The 22135-nt window shown below is 40.5% G+C and overlaps 1 protein-coding gene across 2 annotated transcripts in view; it reads right to left on the bottom strand.

The window, feature by feature from the left end:
* The window catches only part of LOC101167979 (E3 ubiquitin-protein ligase pellino homolog 1), a 37212-nt gene extending 16522 nt beyond the window's left edge, over positions 1-20690 (bottom strand). For both annotated transcript variants that reach the window (XM_004076996.4, XM_011484182.3), the window contains exon 1: positions 20330-20690. The gene's annotated coding sequence lies outside the window, so the exon portion shown is untranslated. The remainder of the gene's footprint in view (positions 1-20329) is intronic.
* Between the last annotated feature and the right edge of the window lie 1445 nt (positions 20691-22135).

The raw sequence follows: 22135 nt of genomic DNA, 5'->3' as shown, positions 1-22135 counted from the left end.
GTCAGCTCTGCTGCTGCACGGCGTTCACCTGCTGCTCTGCATGATGCTCACTTCCACAATAACCTCGTAAATTCACGAGTTTTTTTGCGACTTTAATCTCGAAACTTTATTTCGACTTTTATCTCGACAAGACGAGTTTTTTCTCGAAACTTTGTGTCGAGTTTTTTCTCGTCATGACGAGATTAAAGTCGACATGACGACTTTAATCTCGCCACGTTGGCCAGAATTTTTTTTCCTCACCGTGGCCCTAAAACTCCGTCGTAGCTTCATGAGGAAATGATGTCACCAAAAGAAGAAAATGGAGCTGAATCTGCTGTCCAGGAACAGCAGAGCGAGACTCCACATGTCCCGACCTTGGTCTGGTTCAGGACGACCCACAGAGTAGCAGCGGGGATTGCGGGGAAATTGACCTGCAGATCTGTGTGCCCCTTAAAGCCAACATCTGCTGACATGGGCTCCACCACAGAACATAGTCAACACACAAACGGCAGCAGAGAGGCTTGCAGAATAAACATTTTCAAATTCATACCTGCAACATTGGTGCAAACCCTGCTTCTTTTAGGGGTTTATCAGTGTATCTACAGTTTTGTATGTGCAATTCATGCCTAAAGTTTACCTGTTTAAAAAACTGTTGGAACACTCAGCCGCTCCATTTATGACCCCTATTCCAGTGTTTTTCAACCTTTTTTGAGCCAAGGGACACTTTATCCTTGAAAAAATCCCGCGGCACACCAGCATCAAAAAATTATAAAAGGAGAAACTTTCAGTAATAATTTTCAAATAAATTATTTGACATTTTATTTACCCTGGTAGTTTTTTTACCCTTTAGTTTATTAACGTGCAATTTTATGTAACCTCCCAAAAAAAACTAATATATTCTTTCTAAATTGTGATTTTTATTTATTTATATTTTTTTTCAATGTTGGTGCAAAGGCAACTATAATTTTTGAATAGTTATATGATCACAATATGTTTGATAAATTTTACACAAAAAGACTAACATTATATTTATGTTTTCTGTAGCTACACAAAAAGTGAACACGTTGAAGTTTTATTAGTTTTTCTTTTGTCTTACTCAAAGATGAAGTCTTTGAAAACTTTAACAAAACTCTTTAATTTCTTTTTAGATCATTAAATTGTTTCAATTTATTTTAATTGTGTTTGTTGGCCACTTGTTATTCTCATTGTTATTACTTCTTCTTAAATTTAACATATAAAATAATCCAGACTTTATTAGAAACGTGTTTCAGTTAGAAAGATGACTTGGACCAAACTCTGGGATGTTTGGCCGTTAATAAACACAAACCTTGAAGGAGAACTAAACTGTTGACCTCTGATTTCTTCAAGAAGATTTAAAAACTGTTTGATGTGTTTATTATGGTTTCAAGACGTTTAAAGACGAGCTTTAGCTGGTATTTTTGATGGAACTGAGAGACTTTATGTGCAGAATCTGAACAAGGAAGTGAAGACTTTTACCACTTCTGATTGGTCAGACTGATGACGTATGATTAAGCCTCCAAGAAGGATTGGTGGAGACAGTTAAAGTGGCGGGACTTTTCCGAAAACGGAGCTGAAGCTGCGGCTAAATCGCGGTACCGTCATTCTTATAAAAATGTCTTTAATGGAATCAAATAAACACAGAAAAATGTATTTTATGATCTTTCATATTCGTAACTACTCAGTGTTTTATCAGGGCCTGTTTGGATGAACAAAGAGCTGATATCCTGGAGATGGTAAATGTTTTTAGATCAGTGAATGGGTCATTTCCCACGGTTCACCTGACCATCTCCCATGGCACACTAGTGTGCTGCAGCACACTGGTTGAAAAACACTGCTTTTGACCACTCAAAATGTCCACAAACTGAGTTTGCACACAAACTTTAGTGTTTTCAGTCAGATGGAGGGATTTTGAAAACTTGTTTTCTGCTGATACCGGTCAGCTGTTGCTGCTTCACAGTCAGATCAGGACTTCTCAGGAACATCATTTACAAGAGCATAATAATAATCTGGGTATAAATAAGACAAAAACAATGATAACTTTTTTTAGGAAAATTATTTCTGACAACAGAGAGAAGATGGGGGCTGGGCTGACGGTCAGCAGATCATCCACCTGATGAAGATGTGAACGACATTAAAGACCCACTTCAACTGAAAACGGTGTTTTTAATAGGTTCTTGCATCATTTTTTCGATTATGGAGGACATGTATAAAGAAAGCAACAGAAAAAAGAAAGGGAAAGGGGGCGGGGTTGCTCCATGCCAATGGTCCCACACTCTACTCAAAGGCGAATTTCAAATGAACTGCAGCCGCTCTGCAGAAACTATGTCCTAGGAAATGAAACAGGGTTTTCTATTTTGTCTTAAAACGGCATAATTATAATTAAAAGACAACTGGGAACATGTTTACAATAGATTAAAAGAGTTTTCTTGTTATCAGTTCTGCAAAAGCCAAAGCTTTGTCAACAAATCTGATGATGTTCAGCGAACCCGAGCTCTTTTATTAAAAAGAACTGCCACAGATATTCTTTTTTATAACCCCCTCCCAGAGTGTTATTTTGTTTTAAAAGGAGAATAGGCATGCAGTCCAGGACTCAACAGAGAGAATCGGGGGGTTCTATTATTGATTTATTGAAGATTTATCAATTATGTGCTGCTTTTTTTCTTAAGGTTTCATCTCTCAAACAAAGCTGGGAGTTCATTCCTGCATGTGTTGCTAAAAAATCCTAATTTTTTTTATATATTCAATACATATAACATTGTTTGTAGTTTTAGTCGCATATATTAAGAGGAGATCAGTTGTCTGGAAAATTTGAATGAATAAATATTTCTGAGTTGACAAACTTTCTGTCTGAAGATTCTACTAATGTAACTTATAGCGTGAATGTGAAAAGCAGATGTTTGGTGCTAAATAAAGAGATAAGTACCAGTAACAATATCAGTAAATGTCTGACGGTGAAAAGGTGAGGTCCCATATCCATCTCTCCTATGGAGCTTTTTCTGATGTTGGTTCAGTTTTCTACATAATCCCCGACTTAAACTGTCAGTACAGCAGAAAACAGTCCTCCTGCACCTTTGTTTGCTGTGCCACAATTGAGAGGAGCTGCAAAATAACCTTCTTTTTCTAGGACCACTATAAGGGCAGAAGGTGCTTTCAAGTGAAGCAAAAAAAGAAAACAGGAATGTAAAGGTCACGAAGACTTCTGTAAGAAAGGGCTCATATAAAAAGGCAAGCCATCAAATCCCTCTTTCCGTGCTTCAAAAAGGTGCTGCATTGTTCTGCAGTGCACCTTCACAAACAACACCTATATGAAGAGAGGGAGAGGGTCATCTGAAGGGCATCTGTATGTCAGCAAATGGGGGAATTTAAGGAAGAAGAATCCTGAAGAATTCATCAGAGGAGTCCAGAAGTCAAAACACACAGCTTTGGTTCATCAGGAAAAGTAAAAGTGCTCTGAAAATACTGAGGTTATTAAACAAAACGGCTCAGAGGATGCTAAAGGAAAAACAGTTCCAGTTGGGAGATTGAAGATCCATTCATGAAATCCATAGATCCATTTCTTTTATTTGCATTTGGCTCATTGCCTGAATGCAACTCTGACACACCCAGAACTGAACAAACATCTTTAGCTCTTAAAGAGGAGTTCCACATAAGCAAAGACGTGAAATATAGAGGAAACATCATCAAATAACCCATGCTTGAAACGAAACGCTGGAGTGTAGATTAGCCATCGCTTGTAGCCACTTCGGTGGCTAACCCAGCTTTTTTAAGGGTAAAAGCAGGGCCCATCCTGACACTGATCTGGTCTTTAGTCAAACCAAGGCCACACACAGACATAAAACCGCACTAACACCCACTTTTGGAGAAAACCCAGAAATGCAAAATATGATAACTTTCACCCGGATCTCAAGCAGCTAACCAGATCTTCTGATTTAATTTTTAAAGCCTTAGTCACATGCACAGATACAGGGCTTGACCTGTACTGGTGCTACAGGTTTTTGGGTTGTCCGTGCCCATGGAGAGGCGTAGAGAGGAGTGGCTGCATCTTAAGGGAAGTGCAGCTGTGTCTCACAATTCCCGTGAGGATCGTATGTTTCAGAAGTCAGAACTCTGTCTCCCCCTCTGGTCACCAGCAGGAGCCGTCCCCAGAGTATTAGCCACACTACAACTCCCAGCAATCCCCAGCGCACACTTCCTGGATGCCACACACCTGATTCTCATTCATACATCAACCACAGCATACTTAAGCTTTGCACTGAGTGAAGCTCAGTGACATTGAGCCCCCTGCTGGTTCATCACCGCGGTGATCAAAAATCCCACACCGTCACAGCTCTAGTCATGGCGTTGCGTGTGGTAAGTGTATCGTGAAGTATTTGTAAGATAATGTACCGGTAAGTTGCTTGCACTTATGACATCTGGGTGATGCTGTCGTACAGTGCCCTTCTGCCACACTACTTGTTGGTAGGGTGCCTGAACTGACTTCTTATGACCATGTGACCATGTGTAAATGCCTCATGCACAGGGTTTGCAGGTGATATGTGAGTGCCCATAGGATGCCAATACAAAATACACTCTGATGGTCTAATTTCCTCATTTGTAACAGCCAGGCGGCAAGCAAAGGGGACACACCTATCACTTGAACAGCACTAACAGCAACAACAGCTGCTGATGAGCCAAGCTCCATGCAGAACTGAAGATTCTGTTCCAGCTTTGGTTCATCTGAAATGTTAGCTCTACGATGGCTTGAAAAATCCAAACAAAACCGAAACATCAGTGCATTAATCCTCTACTTCCAAGAACCTTTTGTTACTGGTGACATACTCATGAGGGACCGCTAAGGTTTTCTTACAACTGCAAAAAGTTGAATTCAAATTACCCCTGAGGTTTTTACTTTGTTTTCCAGAATCTATTTTTTTTAGGAGTTTTTCTTTACCAAGAAGGAAGGTATAAGGGCAGGGATGCCCAGTTTATTTTAGTCTGTTTATTTTAGATTAGCCATTACCTATTGAATTCTATTACTTTATGTTCTTTATGATTCATGTTTTATTATACAGATACCAGTTTGAAACCCATTGAGACAACTATTGTTGTAATATTTGGCTAAATAAATAAAATTGAATTGAAATCTGAGCATAATCTTCTGTTGGTAAAATCAAAATATTATAAATCATTTTTCAACAGTGGACTGCACAGTGGTGCAGCGGTTGGCACTCTTGTTCCCCACCAAGGACGCCTTGGCTTTCTGATTAGGATTTCTTCTCCTTCAGAAAGAAGTGCTGAAGCTCACCTTTGAGACCTGATTCTGCCCAGATTCACATGAAGAACTCCAAACAAATTTCCATGTTCCTCTGTCTCCTCAAGCCAGGGTTGACAGGATTAATGTGGGCCTCAGAGAAGACAAAGGAGACCATTGCAGACTGTAAACAAACATTACACATCAACACGTCTTAAAGGCATACTGGATTGTAGGCCTGCTTTAAAAGCAGATGATCCAAACGGAACGTAGTGGAGCACATCAGGAAATCAGGGCTGAGCCAGTTTAAAAACCGTCTGATCCCAGTAACACACAGGAACATGTCTTATCACGTGCTAACTTGGGTTGGTAGTGAATGGGGTTTCCGTTTGTGGTCATGCGCTGCAGCACCCCGCATGTGTGCCAGGCTGGATTTCAGCACCTGTGTGTAGGGTTGCATGGTTAGGTCAGGCGGGAGGATCAGTTTGCTCGTGGTGGAGATGAAGACTTTGTAACTGATCCATCAGGAGGACCTGATGCCAGGAACCTCTTTTTTTTTTTTTTGTTTACTCCCCCTTTCTAATTTTACAAAGTGAACCAATTTCAATGCAAAACTGGTAACCATGGAAACCAATTAAAACATAAAGCCTCTGAATATTTTTCCCTATGTAGAAATGAGGAGTTTTAGAACAGCGGGGTGTGTCTGCATGAGCTGTTGGACTTTCTTCCCAAGCTGTTGGCTCTCCGTGAGCCCGAACACTGAAGCGTGTGGGAGATCTTCTTTGAAGCTAAAGCAGGATGAAAGGCTCCCAAGAAACACACCAAAGACAAGAGGACAGGTAGAGATGTAGATCAGTGACCATCTGACGGAAACCGAGATTATACATACATAAAACTCTGACACTCTGGGATTTGCTTAAATGCACGTGTGCATTCAAAAAGGTAACATAAAAAAGCCACAAACAAAAAAAAAATATCAGCAAACTAAAGGTTTTCTTTTAAAAAGGAGCCGATCAGAACATCTTCTTCCAGATAAAGCATCCGCACATTCAATAATAACTTGTAGGACCTCTGCTCATTGTTTATGAGAACTGGACTGAGTGACCCCTTCTCCTGACGTTCCAAACAGGAAGTATCCACAGTGTCCCAGAAGCTAAAATCCTGTAGACTTCTATAGAGAAAGAAACAGCTGTTACTCAGTCATTGTATTTGTCAGAATAACCACTCTTGCTCTTATAGCTTTTTTTTTAACATGTCCTTGATAATCAATTTTTTTTTCCATTATATTTTTTCTTTTTCTAAAGTAAAAGTGATAAACTGACCAATCAAATGCCTCAATAAAAGTATGCGGGGCCGCAAAAAGAAAAAAATGTTATCAAATAAAAGCACAAGATTTTCTTTCTGCATCCTATGGAAATGCAATCTCCATTCTGGTCACATTGATTCAATTAAGTAAAGTAGTATATAACAGGTTAGTTTGCTAGTTTAAAAGTATGTGCAATAGTATGAATACTGCTTAACCACCTGAAAAATGTCTTTTCACATTAGGTAAATATAATTTCTTGTACAAAGGATTTTTCCGCAGTGGGCTTGACTGATAATAAAACCTTCTCCTCATCTTGAACTCATCAAATGAGGATGAAATCAGTCTGACTCAAACAAGTTAAACCGCAGAAGATACTCTGAAGTCACAGTTTGGGAGGTTACTGGAAATTACAGGAAGTTAACCTCAGAGATGAACAATGATCTGGACCTCGTTCATGGATCTACCGTAGTCGTCATCAAGTGGATGCATCAGAATGGAGCAGAGAGCTCGGGGTCTGCCCAGCCAATTTTCTACGTCACAAAGACGATATTTTTCAAATAGCATCTATTTCGTCTGCTCCTGATTCACAGCTTTTTGAATAAAGAAAAACTCAGACATGTAATTTTAAGCTTAATGTTCTTTATATACATGTCCTGAATCATCAGAAAAATGCTACATGAATGTGATAAAAACACCAAAAACACAATTTTCATCAGAGTGGGTCTTTAAAAACTAAACCTCACGCAAATGTTGATTGTTCCCAAGCCGAACCATATCTATGAGATGAAAATGACAGACTGTCAGCCAATGCAAGTAATGACATTATTGTGCGTTTATATCTGCTGATGATCCCTGGTTTCAACCAAAGATAAAACACTGATCCTGAAGTTTATCAGACTGGACGGACACTGGGCTGGACAGGCAGACGGCGGTGTGTTACCAGCATTCATTCGCTGTCATTCCAACACCTTCTGAGTCACAACTGCCTTTCAGAGCTTTTCTTTTTTCAGTGCATATAAGGGTTTATACTGTATGTGTTCAGCTGAAAGTGCTCCACAGGCGGCTCATTATTTCTCCATTTGTCTTCCGGGCCATCCGTCTTGATCCGGCTCATTTCCACGCTCAAACTGATCTCTGTCTCTGCCTCAGAGTGAAGCTGCGGTGAGAAAGCCGCCCCGCCCTAAAACAATGAATCACTTCCATGCAAAGAAACCCGTAAAACAGCAGAGGACCTGCTGAAGGTCGACGCTGCGGGTGGATGCAGTGCTGCTCTGAAATAATGCGCCGTGAATTACAGTCCTGCAGCTCAGCAGGTGCCCGCGCTAACAGAAAAGACTTCATTATCAGGTTGAGTTCATGACCTGCAACATCATCCTTCTTATTTCACACATTTCTCTAAAATCCATTCATTTTCATAGAAGCAGTTCCAGACATACACCTCAGCCAGATGGGTGGGGGGGTTGATGGAGTCGACGTGTCGACTCGAACAGGAAATCCCAATTCCCCGCCCACTCACAGACACACTCAGCTCTCATGCTTGGTGGTCCCTGAGGTGTTTTCCAGTCTATCTGTGTGTGCATGCATGCTCCTCTGTTTATGCTGGGATGGATGGAAACATAATGGGGGCCAGAATCAGATGAGCTCAATTACACATAACCTGAAGGGAAGGAAGGGGGGGAGGGAAAAAGCTGCTCATTGATGGACGCCGTAGAAGCATCAGGCTGTTTATGTGGAGGCTTGGAGCTTTGCATGGGCGGATCCTCGTGACCTGGGAACCAGTGCATGGCCTGAATGTTTGTGGTTGGATCATTGCTTTGAGCAAAGTAACATTTCTATAAAGAGGCACTGTTCATTTTCTGTCAGCAGTCCAGTCAGTTTCTGGCTTCAAACAACTTCAGTGGCAGATAATTTTTTTAAATATTGTGTTATTTTCAAGCAGTTCAGCTCATTATTTTGAATTTTAAAAGATTTCAAAAATATTCTGCAGGAACAATAATTCCTGTAAATATTGCTTTTTTGTAACCAATTTATCACATCAGTCACTGAAACATCCTTTATTTTGACAACTTACAAAAGGAAAAATAGAATACTACGGTAGATAAAACTGATGGTTTAACTGGGTGGAAAACTAAAGATTTCCTCTTCGCCTGCTAATGAAGATGGGGCACAAAGTTGTGCATTAGCTGAGGAAAACCTGAGAAAGCCTTAAAGAAGCAGAAAAGGTCTACACAAAGCACAAACTAAACACTAAATCCGAGTAACACCTTTAAAGAAAACTACAAAATAAAAGGCAAAAAATTCATTATCTTTTCAATCACTGTAAAATGTAAAAGTTTTTTTAATTAAAAAATATCCTATAAACCTTAAAGACTCAATGTTCTCCGTGTTTTTTAACATTTTCTTGTGGCATTTTTCTGATGATGGAGGACATATATAAAGAAAGATTTAGTTCAAATTTCTACATTTCTGAGTTTTTCTTTCTCAAATTGTTTCAAATCAGGAACAGACAAAAATGCCATTTGAAAAAGATCATATAGAAACTACAATGGACGGGCCACAAGCTTCCTGCTTATAGCTCTCAGGAGGCGTTGTTCCATGCTAATGTTTGCGCCTGCAACTCAGAGGTGAATTTCATTTAACTACTGCTGCTCTGTAAAAACTATGTTCTAGAAAATAACTTTTATTTTCCGGCTAAAAATGGCATAATAATAATTAAAAGACTTAAAAGATTATCAGAGTGGGACTTTAACTATTGGAGAAAATGATTAAATTAATAGAAATTGAGCTACAACTTACTAATAAATAATTGGATGAAGACCAGAGTTTCAGCCAATCTGTCATTTGGTGCCAGCTTGGTCAGGTTTCCTCCATTTTGTAAAAAGACGTTTATGTTAACTGTATCTGGAGAAACCATTTGCCTACAGCAGAGATCTTCTAAAACTTCACCCGTGTGGAGCTAAAAAAACTCCAACTACACTAAAACACTGGGATGATTGAGACCGCTGGAAAGTAGAAAAACACCTTTAAGGGGCCGATTGGAGCAATTCTCGTGGGGCATTTGACCCAAGGTGCCTGCTACAATGCTCACAGTCACGAAGAGCCGCGTATGAAATATGCGTAGCGGGTCAGGAGAAGGACGTTGACGTTAGAAGTGAGGTGAGGAATGCAAACCTGAGCTGAGGAGACTGCAGCGGGGAGGCATCAGCTTTAAAAGCACACACCTTCCTCTTCTGAAGCTCAACGGCAGCCGCCGCTTCCCCTCCTGCCCAGAACAGGGCTGTGTGGAGCCCAATTCCTGCTAGCACTACAATAACGGGACACAAGGCCCTGGAGCTCTCCATAAGACGAGGAGCTTCACAAAAGCCGGCGTGCCAGGCTCCTCTGTTTGAGCCAAAGCGCTGAGGGTGAGGCGCCCAGGAAACTGATCTGCTGTCATCCAATCCTCTACATATCTTTAATTTAAAACAGCTAATAATAAAAATGCGGCTGTAAGAAGATGAAAACTGTTATAAGTGATTCTGCGTTTAAGCCACTTTTTGGATTTTTGGAAAATGTAATTAAGTTCCTCCTCAGTGCTTTTAGGAAAAAAAGGTATATAATATTTCCAACTTACAGTTTTTCCCAATTGCTAAAACATCTTCTCCCTGAAATATTAGGCCAATTTTACCAAACATAAAACAAAAAATAGGCTGAACATACAAAATACTCGACTCTTGAGCCAAAAGCTCACTTTGAGGTGATAACGATGACTTGGTCGTCAATACTAACACACGGCAAAACATGAACATGGTTATAAAAATATAGGCTGAGTGAACAAAATACTTGACTGCTGAATCAAAAGCTCGCTTTGAGGTTACAAGCAAGGCTCAGTTTTCAAAGCTTGCAAATACACACACCAAACACAAAACGCTACACAACAAACACTTGACACTGCGGATAAAAAGGATTGTAAAGAATGGTAAAGCCAGGTCCGTGGCCTACAACAGGTTTTCCAAGTGTGTGGTTGTCTCTCATAAACTTTCCAACACCAAGCAGAATTGTTTTTCAATTGGATTAAGGAATGGAGAATAAGGTGGAAAGAAAACTAATAAAAATAGGTGGTTTGTGTTGAACCATGAGTCTGATGAGCAGACTTTTGTGAACAGTGACGTTATCCCTGCATCAACAAAAACTGTATCTCTGTCATTTTCTTGTTGTATGTCCGTATGATTGAGGTCAAAGTGAACCTGTTGAGTTGGAGGTTGACTTTTTGACCCACTTCCCTCATGGTCATTCCACAAACCAATGCATGGTCAAATAACTGTGGCTTGGATCCCATCAAAAACTCTTGTCCTTAATCGGGGTCCAAATTTTGGACTGGGTTCAAGTCTTTGTGCAGGTCTAGGTCTTGGTGTGGATTCAGGTCTTGGTGTGGGTCTGGGTCTTAGTCTGACGTGCCTTGCTCTGTTATCAGTCTTTTAAAAGTCGCTCAGTTGTTTCAAAATTGTCCTTATATTTTCTGCAGCTGATTTGCAAGAAGTGTCTACAATTTTGACCAGTAGTGTGTTAATGGTGATCACTGTGTTGGAACAGAGTTTAGGTTTTGCCTCTTTGTGTTAACATTTTGATTTGATTTGATTTGATTCATTGATTTATTTCAAGCATTGTAGTCAAAGCAATAAAGAAATTACACATATTTATCAAACTCATTACAGAAATGTTGAAATGCATAGTTTAAAAAGACAAAAATAAAACAAAACAAAAAAGTAACTTAAATCACATTTGCTTACCGTAAATAAATATAGAGATAATTAACTAAAGTTAAGTAGAGCTTGATTTATTGCTTGCATCTTGTGTGTTGTGAATGCCAACAATGTTTTGAAAGTGAGAACCTCTTCAGCTAAGAGTAGACCCAGAGTTTTGTGCAATTGCAAATTATTATTGTTATTGCAAATTGTGCAATAACTGCAAATTGTGTTAGGTTCAGTGATATTTTAGAGACTGGTTTAAAGAATCGCACTTAGTATTTAAGCAACTGGGGAAAACTGCAATAAAAGAGATAACAATTATTTGCATTTATGAAAGCCAAAAAGTCACAACTGATTTACATCAACCTTCTGGGAAAACAGCGGCTTTGATCTTCACAGGTATCAGCTGTGAGAAAAGTGCAGCCGTTACCTGGAAATGTCCTGGAAAAGCATGTACGAACATTTCCAGGGATCTCAGCTTCACCTGACCAGCTTTCTTAGTAGGCTTTGGTTCCAGGACAAAACCCACAGCACGTCAGTCCTCGCCTGCTTCTGCAGCTCCTCCACAGAGGACTATATATATTTTATAGGTAGTTTAGAATTACACCAGATGCCTCACTTAAAGACCCACTCTGATGGAAATCCTGTTTTTGTTGTTTTTAACGTGTTCTTGAGAATTTTTTTTCTCTTTTCCGGTTCCGGGTTTTATCGATATCTTATGATTTTTAATTCTGTCTGATAAAAACTGGGAACCGGATATTGATAAATCATGTAATAAAATGGTTATAGTATAACGGGGTGGGATTATATAAGTTCGCTTCCTTCCACTCCCTTTCAATCAATATTTATTAATGTCTAATTATCCTAAGTATGATTAGTTACTGTATGAATGTATAACTGATGTTTATATTGCTGTTGTGTATTATTTCTACTTAATTGCTTGAAATAAACGATTTCAAATCAAAAATCAAAAACTGATGGAGGACATATATTGAGAAAATTAGGCAAAAAATTCAATTTCAAAATATTTCTTTATTCAAATCGTTGTGTATCAGGAGCAGACAAAAATTTCTGATTGTAAAAAAGAGCTTATTTCTGAAGTAGTAAATACGCTGGGAGGGCTACAAGTTCCCTGCTCCACTCCATTCTGATGCATTCACTTGTAGATGACAAGATCCATGTACATTTTTGTTTTTCTCGTCTGAGCTGGAATCTGGCTCAAAACTGTATGACTGAATAGCTACAATATTGCTCGCCATTTTTGTTGCACCAGTTCAGGTTGTGAGGGGCTGTAAACTAGCAGCAGATCATGTAAAAAGAGAGCTGCTGTTCTTGATCTCAGCATCAGTGGACATTTAACAGGCAGGCATGGAAACGGGCAGTTTTAGGGCAAAATGCCAGAACTATTCTCTAGCGTCTTTAACTAAACCCCAACCTAAGCTTTCTTTATCTGAGAGGCTAAAGACATCAGATCCATGACATTTCTGCCACTTTTCAGAATTGGGAACTGCTGGTCTTGGAAAATCAAAAATCATTCTTCTATAGGAGCAGAAAATAGTTTGTTTGATAAGCTTCCTGCTGATCTGCCCACTTCAAGACAAACCGAGGAGCTCCTCTGTCTGCTGCTTTACGAGGGGAGCTGATCACAGGAGGGTGGTGGTAGTGGAGGGTATTCGGATTACAGCCGTATTAATAATTCAGATTGGTGTTCGCACACATGCAACAAACACAGCATCAGCACACACTTCACCAAGGCCTTGGACGCTCATGCAGACAGACACAATAAGAGCCTGAGGGACTTCCCTGAGCCGAGCTGAGGTCGGAGGACAGAGAAGGTCGAGCCACCAACACCCAATGAGGGTTTGGAAAAGGGATAAATAAATGAGAGCGGCTGCACTTTGCTGTAAACATGGTCGTTCCCATAACAGTGAGTGCTTACACAGTCGGGTGTCATCGCTGAGGGCGAGCACGGCAGAAAACTTGACCTTGATGAAAGCACACGACAACCGAGAAGAGATCATTTCAACCAGAAGATATGAAACCAGATAATAGATCTCAAATAGCAGAATTCACAAACAGAAACAAATTGCTGGTATGTTTCAGTCTACTCATGGAGTAAACTTTCCAGAAGCAAACAACCAAGAGGAGTCCAAAAAACATGAGCACGACTCATCCAGGAGGAAATCCAGGATGCAGAAGATGGAAAGAAGTGCAGAATTCACTTTAATTTTTTCGCCCAAACTCTGCGCACTGCACAAGACCCGTTAGTACTGTACTAGTGACAAATGCATGATCCTTGTGCACAGCTCGACTGTTAGGTTACGGACACACCACAAATGTGACACACATTCAAAAATTGGCTCAATGCAGTTTCTAGAAGGTGCATTTAACCCATGGGGTTCACCCTGGACAAACAGGAAGGGGCTTCTTCTTTTCTTTTTCTACATGTCCACCTACAGTTGGAAGAGGTTTAGTAGGAAATTTCAAAGCAGTGCAAATCTTGTGAATCTTGCTCCAGGCTTTTTCTTCCCCAGCTCTATTCTGATATATGAATATACTCGGTGTCATAGAATTTCGGCTGGGCACAACCCGTAATTATTAATTAGTCCTCCATGATCAATTTTCCAACGATTGGCACTTCCGTGAATTAAAAAAGACCGCATCCATGCTTCACTACCTAATCAGAGTCCCTGATTGTTTAAAGTTTGACCCAGTTAAACTTTCATCGCGCGTTTAATGGCGCGATGAAATAGAGTCCAAAAACAGTTGCAGACATTTGCGTAGTTACGCAAGTGGTCCCTTGAACGTTAGTTGCCGATGGTGGTGTGAACATAGCTTTAAAAATTAGGAAATTTGATAATCAGAGTGTAGTTTGTGTCAGCATCCTATGGGGACTTAGGTATCACCTGCGCACCATGTGCATGTAGCACTGCGCGGAGGAAGTAAGGAGCCAATACTAACACCTTACTAAAGACTAGAATGTATCATAATGGCACTCTACGACAGCATCACCCGTCATAATTGCACGCCATAATTGCATGTAACTTACATTATCCTTAAAAATACTTCACGATACCCTTACCACTCACAATAATTGTGCATTCTATTTTCATGATGTCCCTTGAAGTTCCTCACGGCCATATAATCCTCAAGGGAACTACAGTACACACCTCCTCTCTACAACCTTCCAGGGGCCGGGCGGCCCAAAAGCCTGCAGGATCAACGTGTCAACCCCTGTACGGGTTCATGTAAATAAGACATAAGGTCGGAGTTCAGGTGAGAAAGACTCCTTGGTCAAAAATTTATGCTGTGAAGAGTTGAATGGGAAAAGACACCACTAAGCAAAATAACACAAAGAAACATCTGCATTATCCACCAAAACCTTTGGACAAATAGTTGAGGGAGGATGCCTGCAGCTCCTCACTACCCTAGCAGATATTTTTTAAAACGTTTTCATGATTCTTGCTTCTTCAAATTCATAGACACACGTTACCGTACTTTCCTATTTGAATGTTTTCAGTCTTGATGAGGCCGGGGCAGTTCTCCAGCAGAGGACCCGATGGTACATCTGCTCAGATGTTTGTAATAATTCGTCTCTTCTTGTCTAAATGAAAGTGAGCTGGTGGAGCAGCAGGATTTTTTTGGCTCTACTTCCAGCTCCTTCCTGACATCCTCAAAGTCCAAACATTCACGGAAAAAAAACACTTTGGAGGCTGTTTAATTTGATGTTCCAGAAATCAGCTTTTATGCACTTGAGGACAACATGACTTTTTCATAGATTTTCCACATGGATCGCCTCTCCTGCATTAACACACACAGCAGCACTTACTGGTGAAGCATCAACAAGTTACACCCAAACATGTGCACGTGTGAGGAGTAATGTGCACGAGACAGGAAGGTCTGGGAGGCAGACGGGAAATGGTTATCAAAGATGATCAGAGGGGCTTTGATAGTTCCTTTAAAAAGTGTGTGAGCGTGCACGTGTGCGTGTGCATGTTTATGTGTCTGATCAGCAGTTTTTGAACAAACTCTGTTGAGAGGAAACCACATGTTCCACATTTCTGGATGCGTGTCATGTTCTCTGCATGAAAGCTCAACAGTTCTCCCCTCAAAAGCCGAGACTTTCTGAGACTCTTAGGCGGCGCAGAGGAACTGAACATGGACACACCTCAAGCTAAGCCATGAGACGTGAAACATGAGTTCAGTTGGAACGACTGCTATCTCTCCTTTGTCCAGTTTGTTACATAAGAAACTACAGTCAGGATGATCTCTCTCAATCAACTAGTTTCAGCAAAACAGAATACACTCACTTAGGGTGGGTTTGACCAATCAGAACGTCTGTTCACCATGAAGTCCAAGGTACCGGTAAATGTAAAAATTCTTCTGCATATTTGACCCTTTCCAACAACTATGTTGCAAATTAAATCCAAGATTTTAGTATTTTGATGTAAAAAATTAGAGAACTACAGTTCATTCTGGGAAATTTAAAGATACTTGATTAATTGGCCACAAACAACGAGATTTTCAACGTTATCCACCCTTATTGGGTACCAGCCAAGCAACACTTCCAGTTCTTCTGTTTCTTTGTAAATTGTCTGTTACCAGTGTAAAGACATTTAGATGACAAACACATCGACACTGACAAGGAGGTCACTGGCATGCACACACAATCACAAACATTTATTTCCTGGACAAGCTCTGACATCACACCCAGAGTTTTGCATAGCGAAGCCCAAAGTGGAGGGTTTTCTTGACTGGAGTTTGTTATGCCCAAAAGTGCAGATAGGGTGGCAAAAGTGAAAGAATTTACAAATTTACGAGTTCCACTTACATGTTGTTAAAAAAAAACAACCAAACCACAAATCATTCACAACCTTGAGCTATAAGAAAATCTAAACACTGGTCCAAAAAAAGACAGTCCCCCACACCGTATTAGTAAAAAGCAACAAACATCCACTTGAACCCTTGATTGTGTATAAGAACTGGACTGAGTGACCTCTGCCCCCTTTAGAAAAAAACAGCCATTACTTAGTCATTATGTTCGTCATGTTCTGATACCTTCTTGCTATTTTTTCTCTTCGCAAATTATTCAAGTTATAAACTGATCAATCAAGTGTCTCAATAAAAGTATGTGGTCCTGCGTCAAACATGTGAAAGGTTTGATTAACTGATTCTCTCGAGCCCGCTTTCTAGTGGTAGGGGTGTTGACTTCCAACAAGCTCACTCCTGATTGGTGAGAGTGGCTGCCATAGAAATATTGACTGTAGAATTGTATGTGAAAGGGTGTGTAAATGGGTCTGTGACTGTGAAGAGCTTTGGGCTTTAAAGAAGGTAAAAAAAAAAAAAACTCTTTACATGCCATTTACCATAAATGTTGTGTACTTATATCTGCCATTTATAAAGTCAATTTTGAGACTTTGAAATAAATCCTGCGATGCCCCTTAAAGTCCCACTTTGATCATCTTTTAATCTATTTTCAAATCACCCCCTGTGGTCTTTTAATTATGGTTATGCTTTTTTTAGCCAAAATTAAAAAAAAAAAAACTGTCATTTCCTAGAATATAGTTTCTGCAGAGCGGCAGGAGCCTCCCTTCCCTCTCCCCGTGCTGAGAGATCTCAATTTACCAGGGGTGCCCGAATCCAGGCCTCGAGGGCCGGTGTCCTACATGTTTTACACCCATTCTGCCATTGAAGCTCTTTCTTGGCTAAACACACCTGATCCAGGTAATCAACAGCAGATAAAACATGATTTATGGAAAACCAGCAGGAATCTGGCCCTTGAGGCTTGGATTTGGGGACCCCTGATTTACACTCTCTGCTGCTAGTTTACAGACTTTCATAATCCAGATTCTAGCTCAGACGAGGAAAACAAATACGTACATGGATCTAGTCTACGAGGATGTATCAAAATACAGCATAGCTGGGAGCTTGTGGCCCGCCCAGCAGATTTTCTACATCACAAATACAATCTTTTTCTAACTGCTTTTTTTTTGTCTGATGATGTCCTCCATCATCAGAAAAACCTCACAAGAACATGTTAAAAACACCCAAAGCTCAATTATTATCAGAATGGGTCTTTAAAGTCTAAATTCCTTTAGATTCGGTCACAGCTATACTGTATTCTGCGATAAACAGACTGGTTACTCAAACGCATCATGAATCTGAAGCAAAGCTGCAGTAAAACAGGCAGAAGATAAATACTTCTGCTGCTACAGAATCACATTAAATTACAGAAATATCACGCTTTTGAGTAGTTAACTCCAGCTTTTGAATAAAAAAAAGCATCACTCTACATTTTTAAATGTTTATCTGAGTCTGCATGATGTAAAAACAGAAGAAAAATGTTTTCTGTTATCCATTAATGCTACTGCTTTATCCAGAAAGAGACTCAGGAACCTTTCAGCCGGAACAGGAGTGGTGAGGGCGGAAAGGGCGTTTAACCACTGACAGAAAATCACCGTTTGCATGGGAAGTCAACACACAAAGGTGTTTTTTTCCATAGTAGTAAAAATGTGCCGGGACGAGCTGAAGCTTGTTGAAGATGCTGAACTCTGAAAAATGTTTGTTTCTTCCATTTTTTTTTGGTATTACCTGTTGAATAAAACCCACTCTGTGCGTGGTGGAGATGTAGGAAGAGGAAAGGAATAAGACTGACCAAAAGAGTTTGAAAGAATCTGAACTGACGTCAGGAAAATCTGGTTTTTTAGGCTCCAAACTAAAACTGAAAAAACTTTTGAAGCCTGAAGCAACGTTACGGAAAGTTAGTGGTGGTTTTGAGCACCCCCCCCCCCCCCCCCTTAAATTCCCTATATTGCAGAAACAAGGCCATAAAAACGTGCCCACCATCTGACCCACTTTCCATGACACAAGTAATCTCCTGTACAAACTTCAGCCTGTTTACTGGCCCAGCAAACAGTAAAGCTGGTCAGGGAGCCCAAGCTCCTCAAAGCTGCAGCTCAGCCTGCAGACGCTGACACCCGCCGGGCTGTCCCTGCCAACCCTACGGCGCGGCCACGTGTATGGATTTACTGCAAACACGCCAAGCCCTCTCCCGTGATGTTTTCATCTGAGGGCTCTGAAAGGACGCAGACGGATGCTCCTGGTTTGATTATTTCCTGTGATGAAAGGAGGTTTCGCACACTTAGCTCAGTCCTCACAGCCTCCCTGCCACTCAGTATGTCTCACGTTGTCATGGTAACCCAAAGAGATGCTTTTGACTACCTTAACATGTGTTTACATAAATGTATGTTAGGAGGCAGCTTATTGGGTGGCAGAGATGTGAGGTACTGCAACTAAAGCTGGAAAATGTAACATTATTTTCCTTAAATTGAACAAGGAGGAACATTTATGAAGTCTCCTTGAAATGGTTCTCAAACATGAGGAACTTTTAGAACATTACTCGAACCTGCAGAAACATAACCAATTTTTTTTTGTCGAGAAAACACACCCTGAAGTGTGCACACGGCGTGAGCAACACCTGCTCTTCCCAGTTACACAACCACCGCCATGGGACGACTTCACAAGTGGAGCTTTTGGGCGTGGGAACTCTGAGGAGTCTGCACAATACTCCCACCACCTTCTGCCCACACAGCTGATAAGTGCTTCATCGTCTCATCACGCGAGTGTGGATCAAACACTGACCCCGAAACCTTTTTAGCTTTTTCCTGCGACACGTTTTGATTTGCTTACAAAAGTCAAACCCTGACAACAAAAATACAGGCGCAAATGTCGCCTCTCAACCTGGATTCTGAGCACCTCAGCAGGTTGTACTTTCATGCTGATGAAGATGAACATACAGAGATAAAGAGGCTTTAAACAGCACACATCATCTACCAGTTATCAACGACTAGTTTAGGGGTCTGCAACCTGAGGATCTGGAGCTGCATCTGGCTCTATAACCCCTCCATTGTGCATCCTTGGTTAAAGAAAAATAAAAAGGTTTTCATTTTAACAAATAACTTATTCAATTCATTCACAAATGGGTGAAAGACAAAACTGCACAAGTTAAACCAAAACATTTTGTCATATTTTTCTGCACTGCGTACGACAGAAAATTAATTGGAGGCCAGTAATTACAACCAGAATCAAGGTACAGGATTATAAGACAGATTTTGTATTTTTGAACAAATTTAAGGGTTTTTTAGTTTGCCTTATGGTTCAAAAAATATGGTGAGACTCATTTAATTAGCTCTGATTTAATTTTAGTTTTTTTACATTTAAACATTTCTGTCTGACATGCACCACAAACAGTAAAATAAAATGGGTTAATTTTTTTTCACTGCTGACTTGGGACGTTTTTTTTAAAGGAACCTCTTATTTTGACTTTTTTCTCTTTATGTGTATTTATGGCAAAAAGCAAAGTATTTTATTTCTATTTTTCTAGTGACAATAATTTGAATAAAAATCTGTGTCTCATTTTTCTAAAGACTTTGAGACTCTTGCTGGGTTGTCATTGAGAAATCAACCTGAATGGTTCTTTAAGGGTTGAAGGTTGCAGACCCCTGGATTGGTTAGTAATGCATGGAGGCAGCCAGATCTGTCTGTCCCTTTAAGTTCTTTAAGCCTGCTGGTTCAAATTCTGAGGTCACACCCTAATCCACAGCCACTTAACCGTGAAGTCCTGCAGGAAAATCTTCAGGGGTCTTCATATTTGCTACCAGCTCTTGAACTTAGAGGAGAAAGTGAAAGAGGTGAAGGTGTGTAGGTCGTAATGACAGGAGTCCGTGTCTTATTCCCTCGTGACAGGTCAGGATGGATGATGGTGGAGGTGGTAGCGGTGGGGAGGAATACCTGCAGCTTTTAAAGCAGCAGAGCATCAGACTGACATCAGCTTTTATGCCCACGGATGGATCTCCCGGCTGCGACGACAAGCAGGTGCACGCGGCCGTGCGGCAACATCTGACACAAACATCTGCTGCTCCGCGCGGCTCGGCCGGTAACGAGGCCGCCTGAAATCCGCTGACAGGACAAAGCGGCTGACCCTCACTGACGGAGGGGCACGGCGTGCCGATGAGAGCGCCCCATCATGGAAGCAGAGGGGCTGGGAGGCTGCGAACGTAAACTCACCGCGGTACAGATGCTCGTTTCGGTCCCCGCGCGCCCGTGGCTCCTGATGATCCAGCAGCTACTCCAACTGCTGCGGCAGCTAGCTAAACGTCCCGCCGGCGCACACACGCACGCAGACACACACAAAAAGAATTCCCGTTAATTCCCAAAACCGTATCCCGGGACTAAAAAAAATAAAATTCAAAAATAAGGAGGCCACGTGAAGGCCTGGCGTATAGAAAAGCAGACACAAGATCCAAAGGCTCGCGGGGAGATAAAATAAAACGTTGTTTTAAGTCACGGAGTCTCCCTCCGCGCGCGAGGCGCTCCTTTGTTGTGAGCATCTCAACGTAAACACTAGCAGAGGGGGCACGAGCAACGAGGTGACGTAGAGCACGCCGGGAGTTGGAGTGTCGATTCCAATGTCCATCATTTGCCTACAAATGCATTTAAAAACTATCGGATAAGTCAAACTTTTCTTTGTATTTCGTAAAAATACTGGGCATAATTGAGTTGTGTTCGTGACCTAACATAATTTTTGATTTAGAGAACTCCCATCACTTTTACAGATTTTGAGCTCCATGTTGTTGATAAATTACGATGTCAAACCCATGTTATTTTGTTAAATTTTATGTTCATCATCATTTCGACACCCGACCATTGCTGTTGAAAATATTTCGAGGATAAAAAAAATAAAAAGATAAAGTAACTGACGTGTTTTATGAAAATACATCTGTGGTTACAGTAACATTTCATTGTGTTATTTATTTCTAGTCGAGACAACCGATTGTCCAAAATCCGAGTTTAGTGTCACCACGCGAATGCAACACACACAAACGCACTACTGGGCAGTTGAGAGTGTTTTAGATCGAGTGCATGAAGAACTAAACTTAAACTTTTCTATAATTATCGTTTTAGGCCTAAAACTAATTCAAAATTGAAACAAAAAAGAATAAATAAAATAAAATTTGAAAAAATTTGAGATTACAAATAATCAATACCTATGTCAATACTAAATCAAAAGCTCCATACAGGCAAGGCTTTAATCAGTTTTGAAGCTAATATTGTTATATACTATTCCAAAAGCACAATTAACACTATTAGCTATGACAAATTTAAAGATTTAACCACTTCTTGTAGTGCTCTTATTTTGTAAAAATTATTTGTAAAACGCTACATTTAGCAGTTCAGATAAAACCAAAACAGACTGATACAACATTGAAAAGAAATGTTCCAATTATAATCAAATTGTTATGAATAAGTGAAAAAAACGTACTGTGTTTAAAAATCATTCAATTCAATCATCTGTGTATAAACTGCGAATGAACAGCCATAGCAGGTTCTTAAATGCCTTCAAAGGTCAGATTAGTAAAATACTTTTAAAAAAAGTCGATATTTGTTGTGTGTTCGAAACTGAGCCTTCAGAAACATAAAGTTTTCTGCTGCTTGATATTTAAAAAAAAACATCTGTTGGTCTCTGCTGCACCACCTAAATCACAGATCAATGAGACTTCTCGTCTGCTGCACCTGGATAAAAAACTGTGGGACTGGTGGCGTGCACGACACCTCTGTGCTTCCCAAACAGCTCACATACTGGCAGTGTTTGCAAGCTCAATCTGGACAGATCTCCCTGAAGTGAAACGGGCTGTCTGTGTTGCGTCCATTTTTATCTCCATCTCCAGAGTGCTGCATGCGCTCCTCCTGCACGTGCGCTGCAGTTCACAAGGAACTTTGTTTTGGCAACCGCAGCTCTGTGGCAGTGCAAAATGTCAGATGTTTACAGAAACGAACAGACTTCTTTTATGAGTGAGGAGATTTTTAATTTTA

This window comes from Oryzias latipes, chromosome 15 (assembly GCF_002234675.1).
Source record: "Oryzias latipes chromosome 15, ASM223467v1".
NCBI lineage: Eukaryota > Metazoa > Chordata > Actinopteri > Beloniformes > Adrianichthyidae > Oryzias > Oryzias latipes.
This window is presented reverse-complemented; position numbering and strand designations above follow the sequence as displayed.